This window comes from Panthera leo, chromosome E1 (genome assembly GCF_018350215.1).
Source record: "Panthera leo isolate Ple1 chromosome E1, P.leo_Ple1_pat1.1, whole genome shotgun sequence".
NCBI classification, from domain to species: domain Eukaryota; kingdom Metazoa; phylum Chordata; class Mammalia; order Carnivora; family Felidae; genus Panthera; species Panthera leo.
Window position 1 is genome coordinate 35,584,963 of NC_056692.1, and position 23,380 is coordinate 35,608,342.

The 23,380-nt window shown below is 48.4% G+C and overlaps 1 protein-coding gene across 1 annotated transcript in view; it reads left to right on the forward strand.

Moving 5' to 3' along the window:
• The first annotated feature begins 13,874 nt into the window (after positions 1-13,874).
• Positions 13,875-23,380, forward strand: part of LOC122205838 (speckle type BTB/POZ protein) — a 67,131-nt gene continuing 57,625 nt past the window's right edge. Inside the window, exon 1 of the mRNA XM_042914436.1 lies at positions 13,875-14,079. The gene's annotated coding sequence lies outside the window, so the exon portion shown is untranslated. The remainder of the gene's footprint in view (positions 14,080-23,380) is intronic.

Consider the following 23,380-nt stretch of genomic DNA (forward strand, 5'->3'; position numbering starts at 1 on the left):
AAGGGCTGTAAGAGGGAGACTTGGCATCCTGCTCCAAGATCCACTCCCCAAATGTTCCGGCCATGGCTTTGACCAGAGCACCCGGAGTTTTACTCTGGAAGGTTTTCACCTACGGATGAAGGCCAATTTCTGACAGGCATAGTCCTTACGCTGGGAACCGGTAGGCTATGCCTGCCACGGCAAGAGGGTGGGAGGGGGAACAGAGAGGGTCTTGGAATAGGAAGTGATCTCATTCAGTGCCTTCCACTCGGCTGAGGCGCCAGTCCACAAGGGCTGGTGGGTTCACTGTCCAAGTATGCCGGATTCCCTGTTCTTTCAGGGAGAGGTGGAGGAGGGAAGAGATTCAAGGCCTGCGCGGAGGGGAGGGACGGAATGTTTCTTCCTGCCCACTTCTGTGTGTTGTCATGGCATGTGGGTGGCCAGAGCTAGCAAAAGCACTGCGTCTTAGTTAGGTTCGGGGTGGACACCGTTTCCTCCTACTCGGGATCTAGAACTACCACATTGAGAGACCACAGCTCTAGAAGGAAAGTGTCACCCATGCGAAAGTTTGGGACTTCCTGAAATTGTATATAAAAGTGTGTGTGTGTGTGTGTGTGCGCGCGGGCGCGCACGCATAATGACACCAGTGCTCACACACAAGTCAAGCCAGTGGGTTCACTTTTCTGTAACGAGCCCGCAGCTCTCTTCAGATTCTCAAAGGGGTTCGTACATAGGATCCACCGTAATCAGGGGGCTCGTTTCATGAAAAACGGTTTCCCAACAGACGGTTTTCCCAAAGAGAGCGGTGTAACTGGGCAGGCATCACCGCAAAACTCCAGCTCTTCTCGGAGGTGGAGTGGAGGTTGCAGAGATACGCCAGGAGAGTAACCCACCCAAGTTCATTTCCGATTTTCTCCTGGCCCCTCCCGCGCCCTTTATCTGGGACTGTCAGCTTCAGCAAATAAAATCACGGGATGGGGGCACCTGGGTGGCTCAGTCAGTTAAGCGTCGACTTCAGCCTCAGGAGTTCCAGCCCCCATCAGACTTCGGCTCGGGTCATGATCTCACGGTTCATGAGTTCGAGCCCCGCCATTGGGCTCTGTACTGACAGCTCAGAGCCTGGAGCCTGCTTCGGATTCTGTGTCTCCCTCTCTCTCTCTGCCCTTGCCCCACTTGCGCTCTATCTCTCTCTCTCAAAAATGCATCAACATTTAAAAAAAAATTAAAAAAAAACCCACAGGGGGCGCCTGGGTGGCTCAGTTGGTTGAGTGTCCGACTTCAGCTCAGGTCACGATCTCACACTCCGTGAGTTCGAACCCCGCGTCGGGGGGCTGTCTGTGCTGACAGCTCGGAGCCTGGAGCCTGCTTCGGATTCTGTGTCTCCCTCTCTCTCTGCTCCTCCCCTGCTCATACTCTGTCTCTCTCTGTCTCAAAAATAAGTAAACATTAAAAAAACAAACAAAAAACAACCCCCACAGGATGCCCAGCTGAATTTGAATTGCAAATAAGCAACAGGTAATTTTTTTAGTTTAAGTAGGTCTCATCCATACTACTATTAAAAATTACTTGTGTGATATTTGAGGCATACTTCTATGTGTTTTTTATCTGAGATTCAAGTTAGCCAGTGTTGTGTATTTATCCGACAAGATTGTGGCATTAGTCCTGAGTACACATGTTCTCGTGGGCTCTTCTTCTCTTAGATACATCACCCCTTGCAATCCTGTGTACTTCCGTTCAGGAAGCCTAACATTTTATTTATTTTTAATTTTTCCTCTTTCAGAGGCAGAGAGAGAGCATGAGCAGGGGAAGGGCAGAGAGAGAGAGAGAGAGAGAAACACCGATTCCGAAGCAGGCTCCAGGTTCCGAGGCATCAGCACAGAGCCCGACGCGGGGCTCGAACTCACGAACCGCGAGATCACGCCCCGGGCCGAAGCCCGCTGCTTAACCGACTGAGCCACCCAGGCGCCCCGAGGCCCAAACGTTTTGTAATTTCCCCTTTGGCCCAGAGGAGCTGCAAGCCTAGACTCAGTCGGCAGGGGGCACCATTTTCTCAAAATAGATCCCCCGGTGGCCTTGCAGGGGCCTCAGAATGAGGAAGTGGGGCATTGAATTGAATTCTATTTGCTGTTCCTGTCTTCCCTCTGGAGCTCACTTCACATCTCGCGCCTTGCCAGACTTCTCTCCGAAACAAGAATTGTGATCCTTCAATCACTTCTCGGGGTCCGTGGTTACCGTCATGACGTGGCCTCATAAAAAGCGCTTCAGGTTCCCCCTGGAGTCTATTTTTCCCACCTCAGCTCCTGCCAGGTGCTCCCACCCCTACGTGATCCCACCCACCTCACACTTGAGCTTCCCTGTACACTATTTACTGCCGTGCCTTTGTGCCCACACCTCCCTCTGCTCGGAATTCCCTTTCCCACCGGGTGCTTCTAGAGTCTCCATTCATTCAACACATTTTGCAAGCGTGTCCTGAGCCGGGCCGGGTCCCAGGCACTCCGCTGTGCGCCGGGGGGTCGTGGGGAGGAGGCGGCCCACCGCCGTCCTTCCCCCCTGCAGCTCGCGATGAGGGGGAGGGGAGAAACAATACACCGGGCATCGAATCAACCAACTCCTTAAAATCAGTTCCGGGGTTAACCCGTCTGACGTCTTCGAGCAGAAGTGACGGTTCCTCTGATGGCTTTTCATTTGAAGGGTCCCAGATTCGAACACCTGCACCATTGTGGCAGGAAGGCAGGAATGAATGAAGCGAGAGCCCGGTTGAAGTCAAGAGGGAAGGGGGTGGGGTGGAGAGGTGGGGAGGCGAGCTGTGGCCTGCCACAGACCTAGAGGGTGTGTCCCATCCAGAGGGGACAGTGGCTTATCACCTCTTTCCGATTGTCGCCAAATCTGTCATTTCAAAAAGAAAGGCAGAAGTACTCATTTTTACGTGAACTCTCCCAGCAAAAAAAAAAAAGTTTTTTTTAAATGTTTTTTTTGAGAGAGAGAGACAGACAGAACGTGAGCAGGGGAGGGTAAGAGAGAGAGGGAGACACAGAATGTGAAGCAGGCTCCAGGCTCTGAGCTGTCAGCACAGAGCCCGACTGCGGGGCTCAAACCCATGAGCCGTGAGATGGTGACCTGACCCGAAGTCAGACGCTTAACCAGCTGAACCACTCAGGCGCCCGTCTCCCAATTTTTAAATTTTTTTTAACGTTTTTTTTTACTTATTTTTTTGAGACAGGGAGAGACCGAGCATGAACAGGGGAGGGTCAGAGAGAGAGGGAGACACAGAACTGGGACCAGGTTCCGAGCGGTCAGCACAGAGCCCGACGCGGGGCTCGAACTCACGGACCGCGGGATCGTGACCTGAGCCGAAGTCGGCCGCTTAACCGACTGCGCCACCCAGGCGCCCCTCAATTTTTAAAATGTGTTGCTAAGCTTAACGAAACATGCCCACGGGGTAGATCTGGCCTGTGGCCACTAGTCTGCCGCGTACCATGTCGTACCATGTCGCAACACTGTGTCGCAACCTCGCATCTGAGTAATATTTACGTACCTTTTCTCCCCCAAGACCGTGTCTTTGTGTCATCAGCCCCTGCCCACCGTGACCGGTAGGCGGTAGGTGTCAACCATCAATCAGTTCGGGGAAGGGCCGCAAGCAGGGAGGGAGGAGGGGCACCAACCGGGAACCACAGTTTGTTGATGGAAATTCTCGGTACCACTGCTTTAGGCGTGGGACAGATGGAACAAGGAAGCCTGAACCAATTTATTGCCGAGTGTGTGTGCGTGAGTGTGAGTTCCCATGTTGGCAGGTGTGACAGCTGGAAAATGTGCCTAAGGGCCATTAGCTCCTTTCTTGCTGGGCTCCCAAGCCCTCCCTCCCCATTCTTGGCGGAGGGGAGGGAGGGGAGGGAGGGTCGTCAAAATGACCCTTCACCCTTCACGGGGGGGGGGGGGGGGGGGGGGGGGGGGGGGGAGGGAGTCAAAACACGAAAGGCAGTGAGGAGGACAGGGGTGGCTTAGACTCCTCACGGCAGCCCCTGGGGGACAGAGCGGGAGCTTGGCCACCGGAGAGGTCTGCAGATTTCTGCTGATGGAATGCTGTCCTTTTTTTTTTTTTTTAAGCTTTATTTATTTTTGAGAGAGAGACAGAGTGTGAGCAGGGGAGGACGGGGGGGGGGGGGGGGGGGGGAACACAGCATCGGAAGCAGGCTCCAGGCCCTGAGCTGTCGGCACAGAGCCCGAGGCGGGGCTCGAACCCACGAACCGCGAGGTCATGACCTGAACCGAAGTCGGACGCTCAACCGACTGAGCCACCCAGGCGCCCCTGTCCTTTTTGTTTTTAATCGACAGAGGATATTGCCTTGGGACCCTGTGGTGCATCTCGTGTACATTCTAACCAACCCGGGCGAAAAAGGCCGTGTCTTTGGCAAATAGACACCCGGGGCTTAGAAAGTATATTTTGTGTGTATTTTCAGGAGAAGTTAACTAGACGGTGCAGGAATCAGAGCCTCCGTCTCGGCCCCAAAATCTCGCGTGAGGTCTGGAAAATGCGATTTTCTGAATCAGAGCGTGTGGAGAGTCCTGGGGACAGCTTGAAGAACGCTGGAGTCAGCCTTCAAGCAGGACTAAGGGAATTTCGGCCCCAAGATTCTCTCTGTGGCGAGACGTATCTTGAACACCAAGGTCACCTGCCAGCCTCCGGGCACGGCGCCTCTTTCTCCCTACCAAGGGCTTGGCCAGGCAGGAGCTTCGAAGCAAGACTTCCAGGAAGCAACGTCTCCCACGGGCGGTGCTGACTCAGCCCGGACTCCAAGCTTTCAGTCTGGTCCCTGTCCCAGAGTAACCAGCAAAGCAGGGGTGCCTAAGGGACTGTGGCCCTGGGCTGCACGGCAGCTGCTGGGAAGAGGGGAACGCGGGGCAGAGACAGTGGGGCACAGACTCTGAACGTTGTTCAGGCTTTTGCCAAGGGAAAGAGGGAGGGGACCCAACGGTGGCTTGAGTCCTCCGGGTTCCAGCACCCTTTGATGAGCTCTATCTTTTCTCCCTACATCCCTGGCGGCAGGGACGGTGGCTAATCCAGTGGTTTGCATGTGGGGACGAGAACGTATGTGGAACGTTCCCTGGCCCTCGTTTCTAATCTGACAGGGGCGGGGGTGAGGTGACTGGCCATCTCTCGGACTCTCCAACATCCTCTTTCCCCAGATGACCCCACTTGGATGAAAAAGAGATCCCTTCTCCTTGTCCCCTCCTGAACTTCCCCACGAACTACCCAATTCCTTCCACCTCTGCTTCCTGCTTCTCCCCTCCCTCCCCTCCCTTCCTTGGTCCTTTTGCTGTCATTTTCCTCTCTCCGTACTCCTACCTTCTCTCTCTCTCTCCCTTCCTCTTTCTTTCTCTCTCTCTCTGTCTCCGTCTCCGTCTCTCTCCCGGTGGTTCTGACAGCAAATCCTTTCCCTGGCACAGGCCCTCAACTTGTTCGCCAGCCCTGCTGGGTTACGCTCCTCATTCTGTGGTTTCTATCCAATTATCCCTCTGGCCGGGCTCGTTGGGAGCCCTCTCCTCTGGCCGCCCTGCCTCCTGCCTTCCTGCTGCCGCCACTGCTATCACCCATAATTCACTTCCACTTGGGGATGGGGGTGGAAGACCGTTCGCAACAAACTGGGAAATGTGTGGCGATCCCATCTGCCTTCTACTCCGAGGGCCCCAGAAGAGGTCAGGGAACCTTCGGGGAGAGGACATCATTTCACAGCACAGGAAGGGCTGCAGGATCTAGTCTTAACGAACGCGGGATCAAAAGGTTTTTTTTTTAGAGACAGACGGTCCTTCAAAACAAGGGCCCAGTGACAGGGCGGACCGGAGGCCTTTGCCACAGAAAACAAAGCTGTGACTCAAAGGCATCACGTAGACGCTTCCTTGCTCATCCACGTTCCTGAGTTGAATGTCTTTGGCTTGGGAATCAACTTGGAGGCTTTTCCAACATAGATAAAAATAGAGCTCATAAATGCCATCACAGGCACTTTCCGATAAGGTGGCCTTTTAAGGGAAGACTGAACTCCCAAGTGGAGGGTGTGAGTCAAAGAGCCTCTGAGTGGGTGCCCAGCGATGACCAGCCTGCTGACCGGCCCGTGGCCAAACAGTGGAGGAAGGAAGGAAAAGCTGCTGGAGGCGTGGGTGCCTGAAACCGTAGGAACCAAGGTCCTGAGACAGCTGTTTATCTCACCCATCCATCCCTTCATTCATCATACGAGCATTTATCTGAACACCTACTGTGGGCTAGGAAAGCCGCTTGGCACTTGACACGATAGAGACAAAGAAAAAGGAAATCCCTTCCCCCATGGAGCTTACCACCCAGGGACACAGAGAGGGGCCGGGCGAGCACGATTCAGGGGTCCAGTGCAGTGGGAACGGGAGATCCAGCTCAGGGTTGGGGGGCACGCACAGCTTCCTGGAGGAACAGAGGGTAAACCAGAGCCTAGAGGATCAGTAGAGAATTGGCCGAGGGAAGGTGGGGGTGGCGGCAGGAAAAGGCGTGGGGAAGATTGTTCTGGTAGGGAGTAACGTAACGGCATGTGCCAAAGAGAGAACCTGGCTTCCTTGGGGGAATTGAAAGTAGTTCTTAGCGGTGCTGCTAAGTGGGGCAGGGAGGGCAAGACAGCCCCTGGAGACAAAGGCAAGGGTCCCTGGTAAAGACCCTCTGGCCCTATCAGGGAGTACGCGGCCTTGATCCTCCTGAGGGTGATGGAGAGCCGTGGAAAAGTGGCACGCAAAGAAGTGAGTCCATCGGATTGGCATGTTAGAAAGCTCACTCAGGCTGCAGAGCAGAGAATGATCAGGAAGGGGGAGACCAGAGGCTGGGAGGCCAGCGAGGAGACTGCCATGATCCAGGGAAGAATCGGGGCAGCGTCCGTGAAGATTGAAGTAGGCGGCGCCGGGCGCAACCGAGGTACAAAATTGCCAGAACGCGGTGTCGCATCGGGAACGTGTCAGGGGAATCGGGGACCGTTCCCAGTTCCCAGGCTTGAGCTACGTGGTGAGACAGAGAACCCTGGAGGAGAAGCACGTTTTAGATCCACCATTAGGTGCCTAGGGGGCACCCACCCGAGGATGTCAGACGGCCGGTTGGGTGTGTGAGTTGCAAGCTCCAGAGAAACACCTGCCTCAAGACGGATTTGGAAGATTCTTTAGCAGACGGGTGGCGGGGGGGGCGGAGAGAGTGAGGGAGCGAGCCAGGGGCAAGTGAAGACAGAGGCACTGAACAGAATCTAAGGAAAATGGATCTAAAAAGGATGGCCAAAGACAGAGGCCCCAAAGGAGACCCAGAAGGAACAGCCAAAGAGGATGGAAAATGGTCTTCTGCTGTGGGCCTCCTTCTGCTGCAAGAGTGCCCGACCTGCCTTCAAGAATTCACCCCTCCCTGTTCTGGGCCCTGGGGGCCGGATCCTAGGGGAGCGATGCTGGCTGGCTCTGCCTGACCCTCCTGACCCACCTCCCACAGCCCGACCGTTTGCTTGCTGTTCCCAACCCACGCTCATTTCCCTTGAGTTTCACAAAGACTCCATGTTCCCTCTGGCCTGAGAACCTTCATGTCTCTGGGCTCTTTTCCTTCCTCATTCGCCTTCTCCACACCCCTCGCCTACTGATCTTCCATGTATGCCACCAACCTCTGCTCAAGCCTTCCCTGGCACTCATTCATTCATTCATATTTGTTCAGTGTGTACTCAACACCTTCCACCCACGTGTCAGCACTGTGCCGAATGCTGGGACATTATGGAGAGCAGAACAGGCTGCTGTGGAGCTGACAGGTGATTAGGGGAGACCGATACTAAGCAAATCCTCGAAGAATTAAAAATTGTTGTTGGGGTTACGAAGGAAGTCAACCAAGCGCCATGACAGAGGGTAACGGACGGTCCTTATTTGGGATAGGGTGGGTGGTCAGAGGAGGCTGTCGGCGGATGTGAAATTAAACTGAGACCCGAAAGCAGCAGCCATGCAAGAAGCGAGGGTGGAAGTGTTCCCCGCAGAGGGAACAGTAACCGAAAATGCCTGTGGAGGCGAAGAGCTTGATGGGCTTTACCAGTTCTAGGAACTGACGCATGGCCGGCACGGCGGAAGCAGAGACAGGGGGAAAAAGGGACACGAGACGTGGTTGAATAGACTATGGCAGGCGGTGGAACCAAGTCTGGATTTTATTCTTGGTACAACGAGAAACATTCAAAGGTTTCGAGCAAGGGGGGCAGCACAATTTGACTTACGTTTTAATTAGATTGCCCCCGTTGCTGAGTGAAAGAATGGATTGAGGGACGAGCCAAATGTTAGGAAGACTAATGAGGATCTCCTCGTTGCGGTTCAGGAAAAAGAGGGTGGTGGCTGGGTCTTGAGCGGGACTGGGAAGATGGAGAAAAGCGGGTAGATTCAAGGGATACTTTGCAACTAGAGCTCCCAGGAATTCCTGATGGATTCGATAAGAGGGACGAGGGGAAAAGAGGAATGATGCCCCGGTTCCTGGCCTGAATAAGTGGAAAGGGAACCAGGCCGGCTTGGCTTGGCTGAAGCAAATCTTCCGAAGCCCAGGGCTTCAGAAGCAAGTACCAACTGAAAACCACTGGGTTGGAGAGGCTTCATGGTCCCTTCCGGTTTGGGAATTTTTTAAATTCTAAACTGAGAACTCTATGTGAATAGGGAAAATATTTCTGTTTCTTTTGACTTCTCCTGTAGTTAACACTGGTAGAGCTCTGTACCCAGGGAACATTCATTAAGTGCTAGTTGACTGTTCATTTTGGCAGAGACCTTCTATAATTTAATTTTAGATTAAATTCTCTTCTTTAAATTTTTTTTTTTAACGTTTATTTATTTTTGAGACAGAGAGAGACAGAGCATGAACGGGGGAGCGGCAGAGAGAGAGGGAGACACAGAATCGGAAGCAGGCTCCAGGCTCTGAGCCATCAGCCCAGAGCCCGACGCGGGGCTCGAACTCACGGACCGCGAGATCGTGACCTGAGTTGAAGTCGGACGCTTAACCGACTGAGCCACCCAGGCGCCCCTAAATTCTCTTCTTTAAAACTAGGACTCTAACCTAGAGTAAACTTTCAATTGAACCAACCCACCTTGATAAAGTAGAGCCATGGCAAGAATAAGCTAAAGTTGTAAAATCCAGACTAATTTCTACTTGAGTTGAGGCAGAGGGGAAAAAAATGTGTTTTTGCTAAACTAATTACCTACATTTGGGTATACGTTATTTTAGGGCAAATGCCAACAGGCAGTCCAATCCCGTTCACCATAGGACCAAAAAAAAAAATCACTGAAAATAATTCATAACAGTGAATGATCTGTCTTTGCTAACATGCTCTTTGTTGAAAACAAATATTAACCTTCTAACACTTCTTTCGAAGCAACGACTTCAGGGTATTTTCAGACCAGGTTAAAGATGCACGAGGTGGCCGTGTTGCCAGCCCGAGGCCACATTCAAAGAAAAGCTAGGGCTCAAACTTGCCACTTCCTCTCTTCTCTTCCCCGCGGCTGCGTCTTTGCCTGGCACTCGGCTCCTCCGGAAGCAGGTTTCCCAGCCGTGTTTCCAGGTTAAAAACTCAGAACTTCAATTCATCCGTGAGCATATGGATCACATCCTCGGATAACTACACCACGATAAGCCTTTCGTTTTATTAAAGAGGGACGTAAAGTAACATAAGGCCTTTTACATGCCAAGCACTTCCGAACAAATATCATGTCGTCTGATGCCACTTATTACCCCCTGATGAATGTCCCGCTTCACCGGTGAGACGGGAGAAGGGGCCGTCCGGCCTCTGACCAGCTTCCTGTTTGAGATGAGCCTTCTGCTGTGGATAACGTCGGTGAGAAGGAGTGCTAGCCACAACACCATGGATGCCATGACAGCAAGGCCTTTCTTCACAGCTCCCCATGGTGATCAGGGCCCAGGACGTTGACCAGGATCGGCCAACAAGGTGGCTACCACCTGGGTTTTGGGTTTGCAGCAGGAGGCACGAAGACGAAAGAAGTTTAAGCAGCAGCAGAAGCCATAAGCCTGGCGGTGGCACTTTGTGGCCGTGCCCAGCCGTGGGACCTCTGGCCGCAGTGTCCTGCTGAGGAAAGTTGTTCTTCTTCCACAAGCCTTTGGTTTTCAGCCGGGTTTCCAAATCTGATTCTTCAGCTCTTGTCAGTTCTGGAGGCCAGAGGTATTTCTCCAGTAACTTCCAGTTTGGAAGTTGGTACATGTCTGGCAACCAGAGACCCTGACCCATCTGTGAGGAAACAGATTCGAAGGCCAAAGAGCTTGTGCAGGGACCCCAGCTAACAAGTAGCAATGTTCTGGCTGAGAAATCGGTGCTGTTTCCTTGATTCCGTGCTTCCCAAAGAATTGGAAAGAGTTGGAGAAGAGGAATGAGCGTCGTGTACGGGTCAGAGCAGGGCTTGAAGACCGGCACCTATATGAACACTTACCCCCCCAAACCCACATTCAGTAACACCCATGAATGAGTGTATCTGCTCTATGCCAGGGACTCTGCTATGTTCAAATAGTATTTCAGTTAATCCTCAGATGGGGGACATTATTTTCTCCACTGGGTGGATAAACTGAGGCTGGCAGGGGTTTGTATTATAATAAGTGTTAGTGTTGGGTGTGAACTGGGGTCTCCAGACAAGGAGGCTGGAGCTCATTCATTAAACCACAGCTCCCTTGCTGTGACATTTACTCAATCAATCGATATTTTCTCCACTGCCGATTTTCCATTAACCCCACTGTGGCCCCAGCACGACCTCATCAACGTGTTCTTGATGGCATGCTTCCTTGCGTGTGGTCTTAACCCTGGGTCCCAGAGTGTTATCATCTGTCTCTGTTCCTTTAGACTGGGAGCCTCCAGAGCACAGGGCCATGCCTCCCCACTAAGGATATTCCTTCCTGAACATACGTCTCTGATGTCCATGCGGGGCTCCGCCATGGCAGGCCACCGGCCTGGGGTCCGTTGACTGGCCAACCGAATCACTGTATCCGGAGGAGAGAAGGGCTTCCTCTTGCTACAGCGCTCACAACACTGTAAGATGCGAGTTTGTCCTCCTCTTCTGTTCAGCCCTGCCTACCCCCACCTCCCTTACAGCTTCAAGGGAAATCATGAGCTGAAGATCTTCATTGGCAGAATAAATACCAGATGTCTTACAGTCTTCTGAGGCAGAGCCCTTGCCCAGACCTGGCTCCTGATGGCCAATGAATACGCTGTCATTTGTGTCTTGGAATTAAGAAAACTGAGTTCGGCGTGTTTCCTACCATCACAAGGAGCAGTGAATTGATTCGGTGCCATCGTAAGCTTGATGGTTGTTGCATAGATAAAGCCCTCATTAAGTCCCTCAAGAGAAGAAAAGAATTTTATTTTGAAGGTAGAGGAGTTGGGGGGGGGGTGCTTCTTGCTTGTCAGCAGTTATAACAACAAAACAGTAAATGGAGGAAATAATTAAATAACCGCACTTTCCCCCCCACCCCACCCCCCCATACCTCGTCAAGGGGCTGGGTGAGTTTTTAATTAGTGCTTCGTTTTCAATAAATCTGTATCTGTACGTGGTGCTGATTCTTTCCTGGATAAGGGAAAGATAATAATGAGAATCCTATTTTTCAGTCCCACACTAAAGGGATGCCTAGTATATTTAATCATGCTGTAGAAATCCTGGCAGCTTTCTCTGAGCCCAGCCTCTGCTCTAATTACATTTCTAGATTTTAGTAAATTGAAAGGGAAAATGTAGGAACAAAATAATTAAAACCGAAGAGGAAGTGCATATTAAAAAGGAGAAGCTGTTTAAAATTCTTCCACACGGTGTTTCCAAGGACATCTACAGTCATTTAATCAGATCCACACCAAATCAAAGCCCTTTGTACAGAAGCTGGTGGATCACATCTCAGGTGGGCGGTGTGGTCCCCACAGCAGAATGGGAGCCTCGTTGCACCAGGCTACAGATGGGGATAGGACTCATGTCCTTCCAGATCTCGGGAGGCTCAGGGCCAGCCTGGACAAGCTGCTAGTACAGACTCACTAGCCCCGAGGGGTCTCCTCCCAGGTCCCAGGCAGAAACTGACTACATGACATTGATTAGCCCCAGCTGTAAGGGAGCTAAAGGAGGCTGTCGGTGCCTTCAGTTTCCTTTTTCTGCACCCCTTCCCCCTTCTATGCTTCCCCCTCCGAGGAGTACCCATTTTCTTTCTTCCTTTGCCTGCCTGTGAATCCTGAAGAGAACAGGAAGGGAACAGCCTCAGGGACACCCAGGAGTCAGTTCCTTGAACCCGGTTACTGAGTTACCTGCGGGGCACTCTTGAGTTTTCGCCAGCACCAAAAAACCTTGCTGGCTTCAGCCGAAGGAGTGAATGTTTGTTGAGGGTGGTGATGAGTGAACTCAGCCTAATAGGTGACATAAGCTCTTTCTGTTTCAAGCAAGGGAGGCCCAGTGGCTCACAGCCCTGCGGAATTGAGGACCTCCATCTCTTGATCATGTCTGAAATACAGTCAGAGCAAGCTCTGGGAGCTTGGAGTGCTTTGTGGGTGATTCCTAGGACGGTTGAAGCTGGGGGACTGTGGGGCGTGCTTGTGTACTTGAAAGTGGAAAGCGGCCTGGCAACTGTCAGGGGTTTCTTTCCAACCCCCCCCCCCTCCCCAAAGCTCTGCTCACGGGCTCCCAGCCTTCCCTAATGAATGGACACACCAGCCACCTGGCACCGGGGCACATGTGGCAGGAAACAAGCGAGCACGGTCTCCTGGAGACAGTCCCACGGCAGCAAAGCTTCCGGAAGCTGTTCCCAAGGCAGGGCCCACGCCTTATCACCCCACGACCTGCAGGTTCACCTGGTTGCTCTTTTGGGTTCAATGCCTCTGGCATTTGAGTGTGTATGTGTGTGTGATGATACTATCTCAGTGTGGAAAAGAGACAATCCCCGCTCCGGGTTACCTGGCTGGATTCAGGAAGAACAATTTTTGAAAGTTTAAGCTAAAGGAAAGAATTGGGGCAATAACAAATATCCCGTCATGGACCTTACCACTCTAACGTGGAGAGGACTTTTTTTCTCCCAGGGCCAAGAGGCTGAGGCTTTTTTTCTTTTCTTTTTTTTATATTTCTTTATTTTTGAGAGACAGAGTGAGAGTGGGGGAGGGGCAGAGAGAGAGAGAGAGACGCAGGATTGGAAGCAGGCTCCAGGCTCCGCCCGGGGCTCGGGGCTCGAACCCACAGACCGTGAGATCATGACCTGAGCCGAAACCGGACGCTCAACCGACTGAGCCACCCAGGCGCCCCAAGGCTTTTTTTCTTTTAGTCAACTCAAGAGTCGTTGATGGCCCTTGGGAGCTAGGATGTGGGGCCCACTGGGGACCCAGGTGTCCAAAACAACAAACTGTCATTGAATCTGCTTCCTTTCAGTTAAGCCACCTAATATGCCTGCCTTCCCCCAAAAGCATGGTCCCTCTTGATCGTTTCCAAAGGCCAAAATGTAAAAAGCTACTTAAAAGTCTTCAGCATTGTCCTAAAGTCCAAAGGCGATTTTACTGACACAAAGTTGGTTGGAAAAAGTGAGGGAACGCAAGTTACGCTTGTTGCTGATCCATAAACTGGTTGCAAATACACGTCGCTATTGTTAAGGGCCTTTCTTGTTACGCTGCCCACCCTGATCCCCCGTTGCTAGGCCTCTATTTGGTCCTCGCACCTCCGCGCAGCCCGCCGCGCCGGGCACGTCACCCCCTCCGAGTTCCCGCCTCTTTCTTGTCAGGCCCCTCCTTCTCCTCAGATCCCCCCCCCCCCCTCCCCCGGCCCTGGGGAGACGTCGGGACGCATGCGCAAGAGGGGAGGTAGGCGGAGTCTTGAGGAAGAGGGAGGAGGGGCAGGAGAACGCAGGGAGGGGAGAAGAGGGGCGGAGGCCGCGCGGGGTGGGGCCCGGCGGGTACGCGCTCGCTGCGTCGACGTGCTGACGCCATGACGCCCCGGCCGGTGTGTGTCGGTGTGTGTGTGTGTGTGTGAGTGTGCGCGCTCCGAGTGTGTGTATTTGTGTATCGGCGGTCCCGCAGGTCCCGGATGTTGCGGACAGTATGAAGCGAGCGCAGGGGGACGGGGACCAGCAGCTGTCGCCGCCGCTCTCAGGTGAGTGGGGGGAGGAGAGTCAAGGGAGAGGGTTGTCCTGTCGGAGTGGGGGGGGCGCCTCCCTTAAGAGGTGACTGACCCCCCACTACCCCCCCCCCCCCCCCCCCCCCCCCCGCCACACATATACTCTTCTCTGTCCCATATCCCACATCCTGGGTTACGTGGCCTGGGAATGCCAGAGCCTAATCAGCCGTTCCTTCTCCCAATCCCAAGCATTCAGGAGACACAAACGCGCCCCCTGCCTTCAGCCCCCCCCCCCCCATCATTTTCCCAGCCCCATCCCCCTTGCCAAATAGTGAGCTGTCGCCTGCGGCGAGATGGGTGACTGCGCATGCGCGAGTGTGAACGAGCTAGGGGTGCTTGCTCGCTGCCCCCGGGGCGCATGCGCATCGCTGTGTTGCAGGGACCTGCGGGATAAAGAGCCCCTTGACCATGCGCCCGCCTCTTTCCCAGGCAGTGGGCTGCCAGATAGTGAGCCTGTTGCTCCTATCCGAAAGGGAGAGTGTAAATGATTCGAGGGACTTACTGACAAAGCACTATTCGCATCTGGTGTTGCCCTAGAGACTCCCAGGCTACAAACGCCTTCCAGAGCCAACCGTGCCCCACGCTGACCTTTCTTTTGAAACTGTCACTGCAACTTCTAGTTCCAGCATTGCTTCCCGCCCCCACCATCGTCATGTTGTACCTGTAATACAAACATCCCCTAAACTTACGAGTAGGTGCCTCAACCCATTCAGTTATTCTGGCAGGGGATTTTGGTAGCCTTTCTTAGGAGGACTAAGGGTCACAGAAAAGAAAGTAAGGGTGACTGCCTTTTAGTAAAATTCTTAATTATTTGCATAGAACTAGATAAAGATAGAGATAAAGAGAACACAATGTAAGGGTTGGAACAATAACTGTAAATCAAGACATCAGGGTTCTCTCATCTCTAGCCCTCCCAGTTCGTGTGACCTATTTGCCTCTTTTTTTTTTTTTTTTTTTTTGGTATAAGATCTTCCTTTAAAAAAAAAAGGATCTTCCTTAGCGCTTTCGTTTTAGCTGTACATTATTGATGCTCTGTGAACATCGCATGAAAACAAAAGTGATCGGAACCTACTAGTGGACGATAACTTACCCAGCGGAGGTTTTAACTTTAAGCAGTGGGAGTGATAGTTCTTGCACATTTGCAAAAACAAAGAGCCACATAAAACAAGGAACTCAGGAATATTTCAGTGATCTATGACCTAGGTTTTCGGTTGGCAGATTATTCACGGTCCTTAATTTGCTGCCGTGTTGCCACTCGTGGCTACTTTGCTGCTGCTTACCTTTGCCCTCAGAACAGGGCGAGGAAATGGTAAACTCTTAAAAGTAGAAGGTTTGCTGAGTAGCATTGAAATGAATAGCTGACTTGTTGGGAGGGGGCGGCTTTTTTGTGTTTTCTCAGTTACCTTTGCCAACCCTGTTTCCTATCTGGATAACGGGATGGATAGGGTATGTTAGTAAGCCTTATTTTCTATTTTCGTTCCTTTGTTTTCTTTCTTTGGTATTCTGTCAAGGCTTTTTTCAGCTGCCATTCTTAACTGCAGGACCTTATGTTTTGGGGCCTCAGTGTGTATATATTTTTTTCACTTCTCCTTTTAACTCTGGCCTTTGCATGGTTCAGTTGTCTTTTGTGCTGTTTTCTGTTGCCATAGTTACAGTGGGACCCAAGGGACGACACAGAGGAAGCACAGGAATTTGGGGGGCATAACTCATGCTGTTTCCAGGAAAGAGCTGGAGACTCATCTTCTATTTCTTGTGTGAAGAATGAGGGGTATAAGTTCTTGTGATCGCTGCACACTTAGGGTGAGGGTGGTTGTTTGCATTGGCACTTTGGTGACTTCCGTCAGAGCTCTTCATAGTGGTTAGTGTACTGGGAGATGTTCGATGTCGTCTGTGTCCCGACTTGCATCAGGTTTTGGTAAAAACCTTGAAACAAAACTATGGGGGTAGTAGGTAGGTATCCATCCCTCAGGAGGCGTCTGTCCTCTCTGATGCTTTGTGTTTATCTGGAAACATTTCATCTGGTTGAATTTACTGAAGCCCTGTTTAACATTTTTGTGGAACGAAGGCATGATTGCTCTTAGGATTAAGAGGAGCATCATTAATTAATTTGCATTGGTGCAGAGCCGTGTTTCCAAATGCTATGTAAAATGGGTAACATACACATGAAACGAAACTCAAAAGGTACCTAGAGGGTGAAGAATCTTCCTTCTCCTGCCCTCTTTTCATCTGTCTAGTTAAACTCACCCCCACCCCTCCCCCAAGGAAACTGTTGTTACCTGTGTCTTGTTTACCCTTCCAGAGATAGTCATGGCCTTCAAAAGCATACACAACTATGTACTGTTTGAAGTTCCTGATTTTATTTACCGTTTTACACAAATGGTAAGACACTATAGCCATTATTCTGCATTTTGCTTTTTTTACTTTGTATATCTTGGCCATCATTCCATAGAGCAATAGAGTACCTCTTTCCGTTTTGAAAGATGACAGATACTCCCTTGTGTAGATGTACCATCATTCAGTCAGCTCTTATTGTGGGATACTTAGGCTGTTTCCAGGGCTACAGTTAAGTCTTTGTATGTGCTTTTTGTGTACATGGGTATCTTTTGGGTGAATCCCTAGCAGAAGTGCTGGATCAGAGGATATATGCATTTTTAATGTTGTTAGATACTGCTGAATGACTCACCATAGAGGTTGTACGAATTTATATTCCTGCCAGCAGTGAGTCTGCCTCTTTCCTCACCAGCACTGTTATCAACATTTTTTTTTTTTTTCCTTTGTGCAGTCTTTTAGCTAAGATTTCAAGTTCCTCATGTAGCTTGTTAAGCCTTATTACACCCAGGAGTTGTGGATACATAACCGTGGCCGTTTTTGCAGATGGGAGTGGCCGGGGAAGATACTGTTCGACTGAAGAGTCATGTCATGAGAATAAAGTCATGTGCCTGGATAACACGGCATGTCCATGACACCGCTTGGAAGACGTGTACAACCTCTACTTCCTTTCATTCTTAGGTGCTGGTTTCTTTTTGCAAAATTCTGTAAGCCCATAAGTGATGTTCCATGATCTTTTGATAGCTTTGACTCAAAATTGTTTGTAGAGGCGAACTACCATTGTGTTGAGGAGTTGAAAAGCTAACCCAGTTAGTTAAAGGTACTTTACCAAGTGCCTTCACAAAATACCGGTACTAACTGTTTTTAACTGTTGGTTTATTTAAATAAATAAACTGTTGGTTTATTTATTTTTGAAAGCGGGAGGGGAAGGGGCAGAGAAGGAGGGAGAGCGAATCCCAAGCAGGCTTCTTGCTGTCAGCGCAGAGCCCAACGCGGGGCTCAAACTCCCAAACCGTGAGATCATGATGTGAGCTGAAACCCGGAGTCGGACGCTTAACCGACTGAGCTGCCCTGCCGCCCCGGGTACTGGTACTTTTTAAAAGTCTGCTGATTGCAGATACTTCACTGTGAGCTGTGAGGAAATAGAAGCGAATTTAAAAATGTCTGTGCCTGAAGGAGCTCATGGTCTTGGAAAATCAAATCTACTAAGTATGTGAAATAGTAAGGGAACAGTTAGAATGGGAACAGTAATACACTGTGTTCCATGTTTAAAAATTTTTTTTTTTTAACGTTTTTATTTATTTTTGAGACAGAGAGAGACAGAGCATGAACAGGGGAGGGTCAACGAGAGGGAGACACAGAATCCGAAACAGGCTCCAGGCTCTGAGCTGTCAGCACAGAGCCCGACGCGGGGCTCGAACTCACGGACCGCGAGATCATGACCTGAGCCGAAGTCGGCCGCTTAACCGACTGAGCCACCCAGGCGCCCCCACTGTGTTCCATGTTGAGAGGACTTTGTAAAAGAGCGATTAGAGGAGAATTCCTTTGGGAGGCCTTCCTGGAGGAAGCGCATTTTGAGCCCTCTCCCTCCCCTCCTTTTACAACTGTTTATGTAAAAAAATTTACACGTACAGAAAAAGTCAAAGAATAGTACAATGATCACCTTTATACTTATTATACCCTAGATTCCACAGTTCATTTTGCTGTATTGGCTTTATGTATGTGTGTGCATGTGCCTTTATATATATAATAATATAAATTTTTATTTTGCAGATATCATGACATCCTAATACTTTTGTACTTTAAATGCTTTAGATGCATTTTCTTAAGGAGACCGTTTACCTAATTGTTCTTAAGATATATTGTCACAGATAAGGCAATTAACGGTAATTTCCTAAAACCGTCTAATACCCAGTTAATGTTTAGATTTTCCTGGTTGTCTTGAAGATGACACTTTTTAGCTGTTGGTATTTTTTTCTGCAAACACGTATCTTTAGTCTTTTTACATCTCCAATAGTTTGTTTACAAGCTACAAGAAATTGCCTTTGTGAAGAGACCAGGCCGTTTCCTGGGATTGTTTCCTCACAGTTTCATTTAATTTGCGCCTGTATCATGTATTTCCTACAAACTGGCATTGAAGTCTAAGACGTGGTTAGATGCATATTAAACACTTTGGGTAAGAATTCTTCGTAGGTGTTGCTCTGTACCTCCTATTAGGTCATGATAAGAGAAACATAATGTCATAATATTGCATTATTAATGATGATGAGTTTATTTTATCATTTCTTTAAGATAATAAATACCAGATCTCCAGTGTAGACATTTTTTCCCCTTTGTAGTTAGTCGTCTGTAGAGTGATATTTTGGAGCCATACTGTTCCACTTCTCCAGCAGTCTTTCACTTAATGATAATGATCCTTGTTTGGACCAGTTATTTCTTTGGTTGCTGCAAAATGCTGATTTTCTCATTCTATTCCTTTTACATTGATTAGCCTTCAGTCTTTCCCTCAGCAGTTAGAAATATAGTTTCTACCAAAAGTTAGGTAAATTCTTATTTTCCCTTTAACAATTTCCTGAGTAACAAGGTGGTATAATAATCACCTCTAATGGTGGCAAGTGATTTGTTTCTTTTTCTAGCTTTCTTTACTCTAGTATCATTATAAATGCATGGACTTTAATTTATTTCTACATGTTACTGACAATTATAGGCATTTCTTGGTGCTCAAAATGTTCCATATTCGCCCTGTGGGAACCTTTTAAGCTTGGTGGATGAGTGCCTCCTTGCCCTCTAGTCCAAGAAGTTCCTGCCTCACTTTGTGTTTTTTCCTGTCCCAGTTGTGGAGCCCTCATCTTCTGTGTGCATGCGTGTGCGCGCACGTGTTTATGTGATATACGTATGTGTGTGTACATACATACCCATATATAGGATATATGTATCTCACATTTTCTTCCCTTCTATTATGTTGTTCATCTCCCTATAGAGCTTCTGAAGCCAAAATCTAAAAGCTGCAGATGCCTTTATTTTAATACAATGCACCTAGTGTTTGAATCACTTCTGTGCCACTGACATTGCTGGATTCTGGCTCTTAGACCTTTGTCTTGAATGCACTTCGTGAAAAACAGGTAGTACCTCTGAAGACCGCATTTCTTCTCCCCACCTCCCCAGTATAAGGTTAGCTGTAGCAGAGACTGGGGATTTCTTCTCCGATGAGCAACCTTGTTTTTTCCCCCTGAGATGAAAGGTACACAAAATGGAATTTAGAGACCGAACTTGTACTTGCGAGCTTTCTTGGAGATGTGGGGTTTTGAGTGTCCCATTAAAGCATCTTTGTGTAGATATACACAAGTATGTGTTTGTCTTTCCTCCCTTTTCCTCATTTATACGTTCCTCTGCACAGTTGGAGCGTTATGTAAGATTATGCTGTGATAGCATATTTTTTTTCATTATCACTAGATTTTCATCGTAAAAAAAAGGAATGAGACAAATTGTCCTTAATTAGGGAAATTTTTCAGTTAGGCCATGAACCCTGATATCTAGCTGTTTTAGCTCAAGGTCTGCAACAGCACTGAATCCTGTGGATTTCTGTCATGTAGTGTAGACTCAGGAGAAATGTTTGTACATCCACAGTGTTTTCTTAAAATCCATCACCCTAATGAAGATTAATACAAACAAAAGATACAGTAGAGCTGCATTCTAAAGCCGGTTTTAGGGGCTGGACTAATTCCTGCCTTAGCAGAAAATGCTTTATTAGACTCTTACCATGTGGCAGTATTTTGAGTCATCTTACTGATTTCAAGTCACTCAGAGGCTGACAATAACAGTATTCTGATATTTATCTGAAATCCTTTCCCTTTTTTTTTTTTTAAAACCATCTTGTCGTATTTACTTCCAGACTTAATAAGGTTATTCTCAACCTGGTTTCGTAACAATACTGGCCCCATATTAAATTCTGGTCGTGTACTCAGGGAAGCGCACCTGTTCCTTGTGTTTGTTTTCGGGCACGGTGAATCACTCTGAAAGGCTACACTGACACGTTTGCTGCTAAGATCCAGTGGCTTCTTTTACTTTTGTTTTTGACAAGCTTCCGTCATAGGAAAAAGGATTGTAAAGTATAGCCTCTTCAGGAAACGCTTGGGCCTTCATTCTTACAGCTGTAGTCATGTTTTAATAGAATTGGCAAGAGTTGCCCGGCTGCTCTGTGTGGCAGAGCTGGTCATGCTGCTTTGGGAGAGCCGGATGCAGACAGACCTCAGAGTGGGAGTTAAATGTTCAGACGGTAACCCCTACTTGCCCGGGAAGACCTTTATTCCTGACTGTTGCTGTCTTTCCTTTTTCTTTATATGTTTGTTTATTTATTTTGAGAGAGAGAGAGTGCACATGTGCATGCAGGGGAGGGGCAGAGAGAGACGAGGGAGGGAGAGTCCCAAGCAGGCTTTGAGCTGTCAGCGCAGAGTCCGACATGGGGCTCGATCTCACAGACTACGAAATCATGACTTGAGCCAAAATCAAGAGTTGGGTGCCTGCCTCACCGACTGAACCACCCAGGCGTCCCTTGACTCTCTCTTTCTGAGCTTGGCACAGATCTTCCTGCTGTGGCACCAGCTAAATTAAAGAAGGGCTTGCAGTAGTTCTCTGAAAGCCTCTAATCCCTCTCGTCTGTTGCACCTGTCTGTCTGCCTGAAAAAAAGTATATGTAATCATTCATCTTAATTTGAGATTTACATAATTTTTGGTATTTAGAGACAGGTACTCCTTTCTGCTTCTGTCATTTTGACTACTTTAGATGCTTCAGATGAGTAGAATCATGTAGTATTTGTCCTCTTGCAGCGGCTTATTTCCCTTAGCATAGTGTGCTCCAAGGTTCGTCCACGTAGTGGCACGTGTGAGAATTTCCTTCCTTTTTAGGGCTGAATAATCCTCCGTCGTACGCATATGCCACATTTTGTTCGTTCATTTGTCTGTCAGCGTTCACTTGCATTCCTTCCACCTTTTGGCCACTGTGAATCGTGCTGCTGTGAACACGGGTGTCCGGGTGTCTCTGAGATTCTGCTTTCAGTCCTTCTGGGTATATACCCAGAAATGGAGCTGCTGAATCGTATGGTAATTCTATTTTTAATTTCTTGGAGGAACTGCCATACTGCTTAATATAGGGGCCGCACCATTTTGCATTCTTACCAACGGGGCACAGAGGGTTCCCGTGTCTCTACATCCTCACCAACTCTTATTGTCTTCTGGGGTGTTTTTGATCGTAGCCGTCCTAAGGGTATGTTTACATTTTTTTAACTTAATTTTATCCTTTATCGAAACTAAGTTTTAAATTTTAGCAGAGTCAGATTTATTATGTTTTTCCTTTAGCATGTGTGTTTTTTGTGTCTTAAAGGAGGCATCCTCCCCTCTACTGAGATAACACTTAGATCCTGTATTTTCTTCTAAAAGTTTTAAAGTTTCACATTTAGGTTTCTGATCCACCCAGAATTTATTTTGATGTTCGGTGTGAAGTAGGGAACCTAATTTTTTTTTTTTTTTTTCCATATGGATAACCCTGCAGGAGGGATTTAACTTTTTTTTTCCGTGGGGATAACCCAGTACCTTAGCATCATTTATTGAATAGTCATGTCTGCTCCTTACTTCTTTGTGATGCCACTTCCGTGCTTCTAATAATATGATGGTTTGTGTCTGCACTCCTTATTCTGTAACATCGGTCTGTTTGCATATCTTGCACTACAAGATTTATTGTTCATATTTAGTCTCCCTGTCTTGTTCTTTTTCTGTTCATCAGCCTCCTTGAAAAACCCTGTCAGGTTGGTATATTTTAATGCAGCCATTTGCTGTCTAAAATACATTGACATAATATATAATAGCCTTCTCCAAAAAAAAAAAAAAAAAAGAGAAAACAAAAAACAAAAAAAACACAAGCCATCCTTAATCTAGCAGGTGACCATTAAGCTGTCTCTTGTTCTGAATGAGCCTATAATTTCCATTCAAATTTTTGTTTTGTTGGAGTGATTTTCATTTTTGTAAAGCACATGATTTTCAAATGGAGGGAACCTGGTTATAATTTGGTGTCTCAGATAAGAACACCAAGTAAAACACTCTTGGTAACAGTACTGAAGTTCTGTGGTGTTAAGGCTTTCTTGAGCATAAGGAAAAGAAACCTATTTAAAATAACAAGTGAAAGACTTAACGAAAGAAAATAGTTGTCGTAGAATCCAAGGAAAAGCTGAACCACAGACCTCAGAAGGGGCTGGAACCAAAACTGTTCCAAGGACTTCAGCAATAAGAATGAATGGACTCTAGTGTTCTGCCGAAAGTAGACCTCAGTATCCATGAGGCTTAATTCAGATTCCTGAATGATGTCTGATTTGGTCAATCTAAGGCATGAGTTTCCTTGGGCCAGATGCCTGTCCCAGGTTCGACTCTGGTTGAGGATCGGGGAGGGAAGATTTGGTACAAACAGCAGTTTTGGAGGTGGCCGGAATCAGAGACAGATTCTCTTAGAGCAGTGTTTGCCTAACTTTTTAGTTGCAAGGTTCTATACTTTAAAGAATTTCTGAGGACCCCAAGAGCTTTTGTTTATGTGGTTTATATCTATTGATATTTACCAAACTAGAAATTAAAGTTAAAAACTTTTTTAAAAAGTTGCTTAAAAAAATCTATTTCACGTTAGCACCAATAATATATTTTTATGAAAAATGACTTCAAAAAATTAGAGGAGTGGTTTTTTTTACACTTTTGCAAATCTCTTAAGTACTGCCTTAACAGAAGATAGATTTTCATATCTACTTGTGTATTTTCAATCTGATGTGATATTTTTTTAATGTTTATTTTTGAGAGAGAGAGAGAGAACGAGCACACATGTGGGAGGGGCAGAGAAGGAGGGAGACAGAGGATCTGAATTAGGCTGTGTGCTGAGAGCAGAGAGCCTCATGTAGGGCTTAAACTCATGAAC